The 15,023-nt window shown below is 42.5% G+C and overlaps 1 protein-coding gene across 3 annotated transcripts in view; it reads right to left on the bottom strand.

Moving 5' to 3' along the window:
- The window catches only part of LOC139756449 (uncharacterized), a 352,809-nt gene that overhangs the window by 206,460 nt on the left and 131,326 nt on the right, over window positions 1-15,023 (bottom strand). For all 3 annotated transcript variants that reach the window (XR_011714348.1, XM_071675905.1, XM_071675906.1), the window contains one exon: window positions 7,827-7,939. The gene's annotated coding sequence lies outside the window, so the exon portion shown is untranslated. Of the gene's footprint in view, window positions 1-7,826; window positions 7,940-15,023 lie in introns of those variants that run through there.

Here is a 15,023-nt window from a genome sequence, read left to right as displayed (position 1 = left end):
TAAACCATGGAAAGCTGTGTAGGTATGTATATTTGCGTGTGTGGACGTATGTATATACATGTGTATGGGGGTGGGTTGGGCCATTTCTTTCGTCTGTTTCCTTGCGCTACCTCGCAAACGCAGGAGACAGCGACAAAGCAAAAAAAAAAAAAAAAAAAAAATATATATATATATATATATATATATATATATATATATATATATATATATATATATATATATATATATATATATATATTCTTTCTTTTTCTTTCAAACTATTTGCCATTTCCCGCATTAGCGAGGTAGCGTTAAGAACAGAGGACTGGGCCTTTGAGGGAACACCCTCACCTGGCCCAATTCTCTGTTCCTTCTTTTGGAAAATTAAAAAAAAAACGAGAGGGAAGGATTTCCAGCCCCCCGCTCCCTCCCCTTTTAGTCGCCTTCTACGACACGCAGGGAATACGTGGGAAGCATTCTTTCTCCCCTATCCCCAGGGAAAATATATATATATATATATATATATATATATATATATATATATATATATATATATATATATATCTATATAGGGTGGGGGAGGGGGCGAAAGTTTTGGGAGCACTGAAGCATTGGAGCATTGGTTTAAAAAGCGAGATATACATAAGTATACTTGTGTAAGTAGGAGAGATGGCCAGAGAGCGTTATTGGATTACGTGTTAATTGACAGGCGCGCGAAAGAGAGACTTTTGGATGTTAATGTGCTGAGAGGTGCAACTGGAGGGATGTCTGATCATTATCTTGTGGAGGCTAAGGTGAAGATTTGTATGGGTTTTCAGAAAAGAAGAGTGAATGTTGGGGTGAAGAGGGTGGTGAGAGTAAGTGAGCTTGGGAAGGAGACTTGTGTGAGGAAGTACCAGGAGAGACTGAGTACAGAATGGAAAAAGGTGAGAACAATGGAAGTAAGGGGAGTGGGCGAGGAATGGGATGTATTTAGGGAATCAGTGATGGATTGTGCAAAAGATGCTGGTGGAATGAGAAGAGTGGGAGGTGGGTTGATTAGAAAGGGTAGTGAGTGGTGGGATGAAGAAGTAAGAGTATTAGTGAAAGAGAAGAGAGAGGCATTTGGACGATTTTTGCAGGGAAAAAATGCAACTGAGTGGGAGATGTATAAAAGAAAGAGACAGGAGGTCAAGAGAAAGGTGCAAGAGGGGAAAAAAAGGGCAAATGAGAGTTGGGGTGAGAGAGTATCATTAAATTTTAGGGAGAATAAAAAGATGTTCTGGAAGGAGGTAAATAAAGTGCGTAAGACAAGGGAGCAAATGGGAACTTCAGTGAAGGGCGCAAATGGGGAGGTGATAACAAGTAGTGGTGATGTGAGAAGGAGATGGAGTGAGTATTTTGAAGGTTTGTTCAATGTGTCTGATGATAGAGTGGCAGATATAGGGTGTTTTGGTCGAGGTGGTGTGCAAAGTGCGAGGGTTAGGGAAAATGAGTTGGTAAACAGAGAAGAGGTAGTAAAAGCTTTGCGGAAGATGAAAGCCGGCAAGGCAGCAGGTTTGGATGGTATTGCAGTGGAATTTATTAAAAAAGGGGGTGACTGTATTGTTGACTGGTTGGTAAGGTCATTTAATGTATGTATGACTCATGGTGAGGTGCCTGAGGATTGGCGGAATGCGTGCATAGTGCCATTGTACAAAGGCAAAGGGGATAAGAGTGAGTGCTCAAATTACAGTGTTTGTTGAGTATTCCTGGCAAATTATATGGGAGGGTGTTGATTGAGAGGGTGAAGGCATGTACAGAGCATCAGATTGGGGAAGAGCAGTGTGGTTTCAGAAGTGGTAGAGGATGTGTGGATCAGGTGTTTGCTTTGAAGAATGTATGTGAGAAATACTTAGAAAAGCAAATGGATTTGTATGTAGCATTTATGGATCTGGAGAAGGCATATGATAGAGTTGATAGAGATGCTCTGTGGAAGGTATTAAGAATACATGGTGTGGGAGGCAAGTTGTTAGAAGCAGTGAAAAGTTTTTATCGAGGATGTAAGGCATGTGTACGTGTAGGAAGAGAGGAAAGTGATTGGTTCTCAGTGAATGTAGGTTTGCGGCAGGGGTGTGTGATGTCTCCATGGTTGTTTAATTTGTTTATGGATGGGGTTGTTAGGGAGGTGAATGCAAGAGTTTTGGAAAGAGGGGCAAGTATGAAGTCTGTTGGGGATGAGAGAGCTTGGGAAGTGAGTCAGTTGTTGTTCGCTGATGATACAGCGCCGGTGGCTGATTCATGTGAGAAACTGCAGAAGCTGGTGACTGAGTTTGGTAAAGTGTGTGAAAGAAGAAAGTTAAGAGTAAATGTGAATAAGAGCAAGGTTATTAGGTACAGTAGGGTTGAGGGTCAATTCAATTGGGAGGTGAGTTTGAATGGAGAAAAACTGGAGGAAGTGAAGTGTTTTAGATATCTGGGAGTGGATCTGGCAGCGGATGGAACCATGGAAGCGGAAGTGGATCATAGGTTGGGGGAGGGGGCGAAAATTCTGGGAGCCTTGAAGAATGTGTGGAAGTTGAGAACATTATCTCGGAAAGCAAAAATGGGTATGTTTGAAGGAATAGTGGTTCCAACAATGTTGTATGGTTGTGAGGCGTGGACTATGGATAGAGTTGTGCGCAGGAGGATGGATGTGCTGGAAATGAGATGTTTGAGGACAATGTGTGGTGTGAGGTGGTTTGATCGAGTAAGTAACGTAAGGGTAAGAGAGATGTGTGGAAATAAAAAGAGCGTGGTTGAGAGAGCAGAAGAGGGTGTTTTGAAATGGTTTGGTCACATGGAGAGAATGAGTGAGGAAAGATTGACCAAGAGGATATATGTGTCGGAGGTGGAGGGAACGAGGAGAAGAGGGAGATCAAATTGGAGGTGGAAAGATGGAGTGAAAAAGATTTTGTGTGATAGGGGCCTGAACATGCAGGAGGGTGAAAGGAGGGCAAAGAATAGAGTGAATTGGAGCGATGTGGTATACCGGGGTTGACGTGCTGTCAGTGGATTGAATCAAGGCATGTGTATGGGGGTGGGTTGGGCCATTTCTTTTGTCTGTTTCCTTGCACTACCTCGCAAACGCAGGAGACAGCGACAAAGCAAAAAAAAAAAAAAAAAAAAAAATATATATATTCTTTCTTTCATACTATTCACCATTTCCCGCGTTAGCGAGGTAGCGTTAAGAACAGAGCACTGGGCCTTTGAGGGAATATCCTCATCTGGCACCCTTCTCTGTTCCTTCTTTGGAAAAATAAAAAAAAACGAGAGGGGAGGATTTCCAGCCCTCTGTTCCCTTCCCTTTTAGTCGCCTTCTACGACACGCAGGGAATACGTGGGAAGTATTCTTTCTCCCCTATCCCCAGGGAATATATATATATATATATATATATATATATATATATATATATATATATATATATATATATATATATATGTATATATATATATATATATAGCAGTACTCCTGAAACAGGAGTTGTGGGAGTATGTGATAGAATGTAAGAAAGTAAATTCTCGATTAATATGGGTAAAACTGAAAGTTGATGGAGAGAGATGGGTGATTATTGGTGCATATGCACCTGGGCATGAGAAGAAAGATCATGAGAGGTAAGTGTTTTGGGAGCAGCTGAATGAGTGTGTTAGTGGTTTTGATGTAAGAGACCGGGTTATAGTAATGGGTGACTTAAATGCAAAGGTGAGTAATGTGGCAGTTGAGGGAATAATTGGTATACGTGGGGTGTTCAGCGTTGTAAATGGAAATGGTGAAGAGCTTGTAGATTTATGTGCTGAAAAAGGACTGGTGATTGGGAATACCTGGTTTAAAAAGCGAGATATACATAAGTATACATATGTAAGTAGGAGAGATGGCCAGAGAGCGTTATTGGATTACGTGTTAATTGACAGGCGTGCGAAAGAGAGACTTTTGGATGTTAATGTGCTGAGAGGTGCAACTGGAGGGATGTCTGATCATTATCTTGTGGAGGATAAGGTGAAGATTTGTATGGGTTTTCAGAAAAGAAGAGTGAATGTTGGGGTGAAGAGGGTGGTGAGAGTAAGTGAGCTTGGGAAGGAGACTTGTGTGAGGAAGTACCAGGAGAGACTGAGTACAGAATGGAAAAAGGTGAGAACAATGGAAGTAAGGGGAGTGGGCGAGGAATGGGATGTATTTAGGGAATCAGTGATGGATTGTGCAAAAGATGCTGGTGGAATGAGATGAGTGGGAGGTGGGTTGATTAGAAAGGGTAGTGAGTGGTGGGATGAAGAAGTAAGATTATTAGTGAAAGAGAAGAGAGAGGCATTTGGACGATTTTTGCAGGGAAAAAATGCAACTGAGTGGGAGATGTATAAAAGAAAGAGACAGGAGGTCAAGAGAAAGGTGCAAGAGGTGAAAAAGAGGGCAAATGAGAGTTAGGGTGAGAGAGTATCATTAAATTTAAGGGAGAATAAAAAGATGGTCTGGAAGGAGGTAAATAAAGTGCATAAGACAAGGGAGCAAATGGGAACTTCAGTGAAGGGCGCAAATGGGGAGGTGATAACAAGTAGTGGTGATGTGAGAAGGAGATGGAGTGAGTATTTTGAAGGTTTGTTCAATGTGTTTGATGATAGAGTGGCAGATATAGGGTGTTTTGGTCGAGGTGGTGTGCAAAGTGAGAGGGTTAGGGAAAATGATTTAGTAAACAGAGAAGAGGTAGTAAAAGCTTTGCGGAAGATGAAAGCCGGCAAGGCAGCAGGTTTGGATGGTATTGCAGTGGAATTTATTAAAAAAGGGGGTGACTGTATTATTGACTGGTTGGTAAGGTTATTTAATGTATGTATGACTCATGGTGAGGTGCCTGAGTATTGGCGAAATGCGTGCATAGTGCCATTGTACAAAGGCAAAGGGGATAAGAGTGAGTGCTCAAATTACAGAGGTATAAGTTTGTTGAGTATTCCTGGTAAATTATATGGGAGGGTATTGATTGAGAGGGTGAAGGCATGTACAGAGCATCAGATTGGGGAAGAGCAGTGTGGTTTCAGAAGTGGTAGAGGATGTGTGGATCAGGTGTTTGCTTTGAAGAATGTATGTGAGAAATACTTAGAAAAGCAAATGGATTTGTATGTAGCATTTATGGATCTGGAGAGGGCATATGATAGAGTTGATAGAGATGCTCTGTGGAAGGTATTAAGAATATATGGTGTGGGAGGCAAGTTGTTAGAAGCAGTGAAAAGTTTTTATCGAGGATGTAAGGCATGTGTACGTGTAGGAAGAGAGGAAAGTGATTGGTTCTCAGTGAATGTAGGTTTGCGGCAGGGGTGTGTGATGTCTCCATGGTTGTTTAATTTGTTTATGGATGGGGTGGTTAGGGAGGTGAATGCAAGAGTTTTGGAAAGAGGGGCAAGTATGAAGTCTGTTGTGGATGAGAGAGCTTGGGAAGTGAGTCAGTTGTTCGCTGATGATACAGCACTGGTGGCTGATTCATGTGAGAAACTGCAGAAGCTGGTGACTGAGTTTGGTAAAGTGTGTGAAAGAAGAAAGTTAAGAGTAAATGTGAATAAGAGCAAGGTTATTAGGTACAGTAGGGTTGAGGGTCAAGTCAATTGGGAGGTAAGTTTCAATGGAGAAAAACTGGAGGAAGTAAACTGTTTTAGATATCTGGGAGTGGATCTGGCAGCGGATGGAATCATGGAACTGGAAGTGGATCATTGGGTGGGGGAGGGGGCGAAAATCCTGGGAGCCTTGAAGAATGTGTGGAAGTCGAGAACATTATCTTGGAAAACAAATATGGGTATGTTTGAAGGAATAGTGGTTCCAACAATGTTGTATGGTTGCGAGGCGTGGGCTATGGATAGAGTTGTGCGCAGGAGGGTGGATGTGCTGGAAATGAGATGTTTGAGGACAATGTGTGGTGTGAGGTGGTTTGATCGAGTAAGTAATAATAGGGTAAGAGAGATGTGTGGTAATAAAAAGAGTGTGGTTGAGAAAGTAGAAGAGAGCATTTTGAAATGGTTTGATCATATGGAGAGAATGAGTGAGGAAAGATTGACAAAGAGGATATATGTGTCAGAGGTGGAGGGAACAAGGAGAAGTGGGAGACCAAATTGGAGGTGGAAAGATGGGGTGAATAAGATTTTGAGTGATCGGGGCCTGAACATGCAGGAGGGTGAAAGGTGTGCAAGGAATACAGTGAATTGGAACGATGTGGTATACCGGGGTCGATGAGCTGTCAATGGATTGATGCAAGGCATGTGAAGCGTCTGGGGTAAGCCATGGAAAGTTCTGTGGGGCTTGGATGTGGAAAGGGAGCTGTAGTTTCGGTGCATTAATACATGACAGCTAGAGACTGAGTGTGAACGAATGGGGCCTTTGTTGTCTTTTCCTAGCGCTACCTTGCATACATGAGGCGGGAGGGGGTTGTTATTTCATGTGAGGCGAGGTGATGATGTGAATGAATAAAGGCAGACAGTATGATTTATGTACATGTGTATATATGTATATGTCTGTGTGTGTATATATATGTATACGTTGAGATGTATAGGTATGTATATTTTGCGTGTGTGGACATGTACGTATATACATGTGTATGTGGGTGGGTTGTGCCATTCCTACATCTGTTTCCTTGCGCTACCTTGATAATGCGGGAGACAGCAACAAAGAATACTTCCCACGCATTCCTCACGTGTCGTAGAAGGCGACTAAAGGGGACGGGAGCGGGGGACCAGAAACCCTCCCCTCCTTGTATTTTAACTATATATATATATATATATATATATATATATATATATATATATATATTTTTTCTTTTTTTTTTTTTGCTTTGTCGGTCTTCCGCGTTTGCGAGGTAGCGCAAGGAAACAGACGAAAGAAATGGCCCAACCCACCCCCATACATATGCATATACATATGTCCACACACGCAAATATACATACCTACACAGCTTTCCATGATTTACCCCAGACGCTTCACATGCCTTGATTCAATCCACTGACAGCACGTCAACCCCGGCATACCACATCGCTCCAATTCACTCTATTCCTTGCCCTCCTTTCACCCTCCTGCATGTTCAGGCCCCAATCACACAAAATCTTTTTCACTCCATCTTTCCACCTCCAATTTGGTCTCCCTCTTCTCCTCGTTCCCTCCGACACATATATCCTCTTGGTCAATCTTTCCTCACTCATTCTCTCCATGTGACCAAACCATTTCAAAACTCCCTCTTCTGCTCTCTCAACCACGCTCTTTTTATTTCCACACATCTCTCTTACCCTTACGTTACTTACTCGATCAAACCACCTCACACCACACATTGTCCTCAAACATCTCATTTCCAGCACATCCATCCTCCTGCGCACAACTCTATCCATAGTCCACGCCTTGCAACCATACAACATTGTTGGAACCACTATTCCTTCAATCATACCCATTTTTGCTTTCCGAGATAATGTTCTCGACTTCCACACATTCTTCAAGGCTCCCAGAATTTTCGCCCCCTCCCCCACCCTATGATCCACTTCCGCTTCCATGGTTCCATCCGCTGCCAGATCCACTCCCAGATATCTAAAACACTTCACTTCCTCCAGTTTTTCTCCATTCAAACTCACCTATCAATTGACTTGACCCTCAACCCTACTGTACCTAATAACCTTGCTCTTATTCACATATACTCTTAACTTTCTTCTTTCACACACTTTACCAAACTCAGTCATATATATATATATATATATATATATATATATATATATATATATATATATATATATATATATATATATGGAGTTCTGAGATAGGACGAGTGTCAAATTTGCCCTGTGTAAGACAAATAGTAAGCATAGTAAGTATTCCTAGGTGAACATGATATCCTTACCTGGGAGCCAATGTAGGCCCGGGAGCCACTGGCACCTCTGATGTAGTTGGCATTGATGTAGTCGCTGCCAGGCACCCCTGGGAAGCTGCTCAGCACCACGCGAGTGTAGTCATCTATACAAACAAAACCAACATCATTACATTAATGACAAAAACAAAAACATCATTATATTAATCCCAAAAATGTTAACTCAAATCTAGTGTGCATATCTTCATAATTCAGCATTATATAATTGAAACATTGCACTCTGACATCATACTTCATATACAAATTCCTTTATAGCCTAGCATCATACACTATATAACCATATCTCTACAGTCCAGCATCATACTATATAAACATACCTTTATAACATAGCATCATACACTATACAACTATACTTCTGTAGTCCAGCATCATACTATATAAAATTATACCTTTATAACCTAGCACCATACACTACATAACCATATCTCTGTAGTCCAGCATCAAACTATATAAACGTATATCTTTATAAGTTTGTAGAGTATTCCTGGGAAACTATATGGGAGGGTATTGATTGAGAGAGTGAAGGCATGTACAGAGCATCAGATTGGGGAAGAACAGTGAGGTTTCAGAAGTGGTAGAGGATGTGTGGATCAGGTGTTTGCTTTGAAGAATGTATGTGAGAAATACTTAGAAAAGCAAATGGATTTGTATGTAGCATTTATGGATCTGGAGAAGGCATATGATAGAGTTGATAGAGATGCTCTGTGGAAGGTATTAAGAATATATGGTGTGGGAGGCAAGTCATTAGAAGCAGTGACCAGTTTTTATCAAAGATGTAAGGCATGTGTACGTGTAGGAAGAGAGGAAAGTGATTGGTTCTCAGTGAATGTGGGTTTGCGGCAGGGGTGTGTGATGTCTCCATGGTTGTTTAATTTGTTTATGGATGGGGTTGTTAGGGAGGTGAATGCAAGAGTTTTGGAAAGAGGGGCAAGTATGCAGTCTGTTGTGGATGAGAGAGCTTGGGAAGTGAGTCAGTTGTTGTTCGCTGATGATACAGCGCTGGTGGCTGATTCATGTGAGAAACTGCAGAAGCTGGTGACTGAGTTTGGTAAAGTGTGTGAAAGAAGAAAGCTGAGAGTAAATGTGAATAAGGGCAAGGTTATTAGGTACAGTAGGGTTGAGGGTCAAGTCAATTGGGAGGTAAGTCTGAATGGAGAAAAACTGGAGGAAGTGAAGTGTTTAAGATATCTGGGAGTGGATTTGGCAGCGGATGGAACCATGGAAGTGGAAGTGAATCATAAGGTGGGGGAGGGGATGAAAATTCTGGGAGCGTTGAAGAATGTGTGGAAGTCGAGAACATTATCTCGGAAAGCAAAAATGGGTATGTTTGAAGGAATAGTGGTTCCAACAATGTTATATGGCTGTGAGGCATGGGCTATGGATATAGTTGTGTGGAGAAGGGTGGATGTGCTGGAAATGAGGTGTTTGAGGACAATATGTGGTGTGAGGTGGTTTGATCGAGTAAGTAATAATAGGGTAAGAGAGATGTGTGGTAATAAAAAGAGTGTGGTTGAGAGAGCAGAAGAGGGTGTTTTGAAATGGTTGGGTCACATGGAGAGAATGAGTGAGGAAAGATTGACAAAGAGGACATATGTGTCAGAGGTGGAGGGAACAAGGAGAAGTGGGAGACCAAATTGGAGGTGGAAAGATGGAGTGAAAAAGATTTTGAGTGACTGGGGCCTGAACATGCAGGAGGGTGAAAGGTGTGCAAGGAGGGTGAAAGGAGGGCAAGGAATAGAGTGAATTGGAGCGATGTGGTATACCGGGGTTGAAGTGCTGTCAGTGGATTGAAGCAGGGCATGTGAAGCATCTGGGGTAAACCATGGAAAGCTGTGTAGGTATGTATATTTGCGTGTGTGGACGTATGTATATACATGTGTATGGGGGGGGGGGTTGGGCCATTTCTTTCGTCTGTTTCCTTGCGCTACCTCGCAAATGTGGGAGACAGCGACAAAGTATAAAAAAAAAAAAAAAATATATATATATATATATAAATCTACAAGCTCTTCACCATTTCCATTTACAACACTGAACACCCCATGTATACCAATTATTCCCTCAACTGCCACATTACTCACCTTTGCATTCAAATCACCCATCACTATGACCCGGTCTCATGCATCAAAACCACTAACACACTCATTCAGCTGCTCCCAAAACACTTGCCTCTCTTGATCTTTCTTCTCATGCCCAGGTGCATATGCACCAATAATCACCCATCTCTCTCCATCAACTTTCAGTTTTACCCATATTAATCGAGAATTTACTTTCTTACACTCTTTCACATACTCCCACAACTCCTGTTTCAGGAGTATTGCTACTCCTTCCCTTGCTCTTGTCCTCTCACTAACCCCTGACTTTACTCCCCAGACATTCCCAAACCACTCTTCCCCTTTACCCTTGAGCTTCGTTTCACTCAGAGCCAAAACATCCAGGTTCCTTTCCTCAAACATACTACCTATCTCTCCTTTTTTCACATCTTGGTTACATCCACACACATTTAGGCACCCCACTCTGAGCCTTCGAGGAGGATGAGCACTCCCCGCGTGACTCCTTCTTCTGTTTCCCATTTTAGAAAGTTAATACAAGGAGGGGAGGATTTCTGGCCCCCCGCTTGTAGATTTATGTGCTGAAAAAGGACTGATGATCGGGAATACCTGGTTTAAAAAGCGAGATATACATAAGTATACTTATGTAAGTAGGAGAGATGGCCAGAGAGCGTTATTGGATTATGTGTTAATTGACAGGCGTGCGAAAGAGAGACTTTTGGATGTTAATGTGCTGAGAGGTGCAACTGGAGGGATGTCTGATCATTATCTTGTGGAGGCTAAGGTGAAGATTTGTATGGGTTTTCAGAAAAGAAGAGTGAATGTTGGGGTGAAGAGGGTGGTGAGAGTAAGTGAGCTTGAGAAGGAGACCTGTGTGAGGAAGTACCAGGAGAGACTGAGTACAGAATGGAAAAAGGTGAGAACAATGGAAGTAAGGGGAGTGGGGGAGGAATGGGATGTATTTAGGGAATCAGTGATGGATTGCGCAAAAGATGCTTGTGGCATGAGAAGAGTGGGAGGTGGGTTGATTAGAAAGGGTAGTGAGTGGTGGGATGAAGAAGTAAGAGTATTAGTGAAAGAGAAGAGAGAGGCATTTGGACGATTTTTGCAGGGAAAAAATGCAATTGAGTGGGAGATGTATAAAAGAAAGAGACAGGAGGTCAAGAGAAAGGTGCAAGAGGTGAAAAAAAGGGCAAATGAGAGTTGGGGTGAGAGAGTATCATTAAATTTTAGGGAGAATAAAAAGATGTTCTGGAAGGAGGTAAATAAAGTGCGTAAGACAAGGGAGCAAATGGGAACTTCGGTGAAGGGCGCAAGTGGGGAGGTGAAAACAAGTAGTGGTGATGTGAGAAGGAGATGGAGTGAGTATTTTGAAGGTTTGTTGAATGTGTTTGATGATAGAGTGGCAGATATAGGGTGTTTTGGTCGAGGTGGTGTGCAAAGTGAGAGGGTTAGGGAAAATGATTTGGTAAACAGAGAAGAGGTAGTGAAAGCTTTGCGGAAGATGAAAGCCAGCAAGGCAGCAGGTTTGGATGGTATTGCAGTGGAATTTATTAAAAAAGGGGGTGACTGTATTGTTGACTGGTTGGTAAGGTTATTTAATGTATGTATGACTCATGGTGAGGTGCCTGAGGATTGGCGGAATGCGTGCATAGTGCCATTGTACAAAGGCAAAGGGGATAAGAGTGAGTGCTCAAATTACAGAGGTATAAGTTTGTTGAGTATTCCTGGTAAATTATATGGGAGGGTATTGATTGAGAGGGTGAAGGCATGTACAGAGCATCAGATTGGGGAAGAGCAGTGTGGTTTCAGAAGTGGTAGAGGATGTGTGGATCAGGTGTTTGCTTTGAAGAATGTATGTGAGAAATACTAAGAAAAGCAAATGGATTTGTATGTAGCATTTATGGATCTGGAGAAGGCATATGATAGAGTTGATAGAGATGCTCTGTGGAAGGTATTAAGAATATATGGTGTGGGAGGAAAGTTGTTAGAAGCAGTGAAAAGTTTTTATCGAGGATGTAAGGCATGTGTACGTGTAGGAAGAGAGGAAAGTGATTGGTTCTCAGTGAATGTAGGTTTGCGGCAGGGGTGTGTGATGTCTCCATGGTTGTTTAATTTGTTTATGGATGGGGTTGTTAGGGAGGTAAATGCAAGAGTTTTGGAAAGAGGGGCAAGTATGAAGTCTGTTGGGGATGAGAGAGCTTGGGAAGTGAGTCAGTTGTTGTTCGCTGATGATACAGCGCTGGTGGCTGATTCATGTGAGAAACTGCAGAAGCTGGTGACTGAGTTTGGAAAAGTGTGTGGAAGAAGAAAGTTAAGAGTAAATGTGAATAAGAGCAAGGTTATTAGGTACAGTAGGGTTGAGGGTCAAGTCAATTGGGAGGTGAGTTTGAATGGAGAAAAACTGGAGGAAGTGAAGTGTTTTAGATACCTGGGAGTGGATCTGGCAGCGGATGGAACCATGGAAGCGGAAGTGGATCATAGGGTGGGGGAGGGGGCGAAAATTTTGGGAGCCTTGAAAAATGTGTGGAAGTCGAGAACATTATCTCGGAAAGCAAAAATGGGTATGTTTGAAGGAATAGTGGTTCCAACAATGTTGTATGGTTGCGAGGCGTGGGCTATGGATAGAGTTGTGCGCAGGAGGATGGATGTGCTGGAAATGAGATGTTTGAGGACAATGTGTGGTGTGAGGTGGTTTGATCGAGTAAGTAACGTAAGGGTAAGAGAGATGTGTGGAAATAAAAAGAGCGTGGTTGAGAGAGCAGAAGAGGGTGTTTTGAAATGGTTTGGGCACATGGAGAGAATGAGTGAGGAAAGATTGACCAAGAGGATATATGTGTCGGAGGTGGAGGGAACGAGGAGAAGAGGGAGACCAAATTGGAGGTGGAAAGATGGAGTGAAAAAGATTTTGTGTGATCGGGGCCTGAACATGCAGGAGGGTGAAAGGAGGGCAAGGAATAGAGTGAATTGGAGCGATGTGGTATACAGGGGTTGACGTGCTGTCAGTGGAGTGAATCAAGGCATGTGAAGCGTCTGGGGTAAACCATGGAAAGCTGTGTAGGTATGTATATTTGCGTGTGTGGACGTGTGTATGTACATGTGTATGGGGGGGGGGGTTGGGCCATTTCTTTCGTCTGTTTCCTTGCGCTACCTCGCTAACACGGGAGACAGCGACAAAGTATAAAAAAAAAAAAAAAAAAAAAAAATATATATATATATATATATATATATATATATATATATATATATATATATATATATATATATATATATATATATATCAGGTGTTTGCTTTGAAGAATGTATGTGAGAAATACTTAGAAAAGCAAATGGATTTGTTTTTTTTTTTTTTTTTTTTTTATACTTTGTCGCTGTCTCCCGCGTTTGCGAGGTAGCGCAAGGAAACAGACGAAAGAAATGGCCCAACCCCCCCCCCCCATACACATGTACATACACACGTCCACACACGCAAATATACATACCTACACAGCTTTCCATGGTTTACCCCAGACGCTTCACATGCCTTGATTCAATCCACTGACAGCACGTCAACCCCTGTATACCACATGACTCCAATTCACTCTATTCCTTGCCCTCCTTTCACCCTCCTGCATGTTCAGGCCCCGATCACACAAAATCTTTTTCACTCCATCTTTCCACCTCCAATTTGGTCTCCCTCTTCTCCTCGTTCCCTCCACCTCCGACACATATATCCTCTTGGTCAATCTCTCCTCACTCATTCTCTCCATGTGCCCAAACCATTTCAAAAATGGATTTGTATGTAGCATTTATGGATCTGGAGAAGGCATATGATAGAGTTGATAGAGATGCTCTGTGGAAGGTATTAAGAATATATGGTGTGGGAGGAAAGTTGTTAGAAGCAGTGAAAAGTTTTTATCGAGGATGTAAGGCATATGTACGTGTAGGAAGAGAGGAAAGTGATTGGTTCTCAGTGAATGTAGGTTTGCGGCAGGGGTTGGGTGATGTCTCCATGGTTGTTTAATTTGTTTATGGATGGGGTTGTTAGGGAGGTGAATGCAAGAGTTTTGGAAAGAGGGGCAAGTATGAAGTCTGTTGGGGAAGTGAGTCAGTTGTTGTTCGCTGATGATACAGCGCTGATGGCTGATTCATGTGAGAAACTGCAGAAGCTGGTGACTGAGTTTGGTAAAGTGTGTGAAAGAAGAAAGTTAAGAGTAAATGTGAATAAGAGCAAGGTTATTAGGTACAGTAGGGTTGAGGGTCAAGTCAAGTGGGAGGTAATTTTGAATGGAGAAAAACTGGAGGAAGTGAAGTGTTTTAGATATCTGGGAGTGGATCTGGCAGCGGATGGAACCATGGAAGTGGAAGTGGATCATTGGGTGGGGGAGGGGGCGAAAATTCTGGGAGCCTTGAAGAATGTGTGGAAGTCGAGAACATTATCTCGGAAAGCAAAAATGGGTATGTTTGAAGGAATAGTGGTTCCAACAATGTTGTATGGTTGCGAGGCGTGGGCTATGGATAGAGTTGTGCGCAGGAGGATGGATGTGCTGGAAATGAGATGTTTGAGGACAATGTGTGGTGTGAGGTGGTTTGATCGAGTAAGTAACGTAAGGGTAAGAGAGATGTGTGGAAATAAAAAGAGCGTGGTTGAGAGAGCAGAAGAGGGTGTTTTGAAATGGTTTGGGCACATGGAGAGAATGAGTGAGGAAAGATTGACCAAGAGGATATATGTGTCGGAGGTGGAGGGAACGAGGAGAAGAGGGAGACCAAATTGGAGGTGGAAAGATGGAGTGAAGAAGATTTTGTGTGATCGGGGCCTGAACATGCAGGAGGGTGAAAGGAGGGCAAGGAATAGAGTGAATTGGAGCGATGTGGTATACCGGGGTTGACGTGCTGTCAGTGGATTGAATCAGGGCATGTGAAGCGTCTGGGGTAAACCATGGAAAGCTGTGTAGGTATGTATATTTGCGTGTGTGGACGTATGTATATACATGTGTATTGGGGTGGGTTGGGCCATTTCTTTCATCTGTTTCCTTGCGCTACCTCGCAAATGCGGGAGACAGCGACAAAGCAAAAAAAAAAAAAAAAAAAATATTTTTTCATACTATTCACCATTTCCTGCATTAGCTAGGTAGCGTTAAGA

The sequence above is a fragment of the Panulirus ornatus genome, chromosome 21 (genome assembly GCF_036320965.1).
Source record: "Panulirus ornatus isolate Po-2019 chromosome 21, ASM3632096v1, whole genome shotgun sequence".
In the NCBI taxonomy this organism is placed as follows: domain Eukaryota; kingdom Metazoa; phylum Arthropoda; class Malacostraca; order Decapoda; family Palinuridae; genus Panulirus; species Panulirus ornatus.
This window is presented reverse-complemented; position numbering and strand designations above follow the sequence as displayed.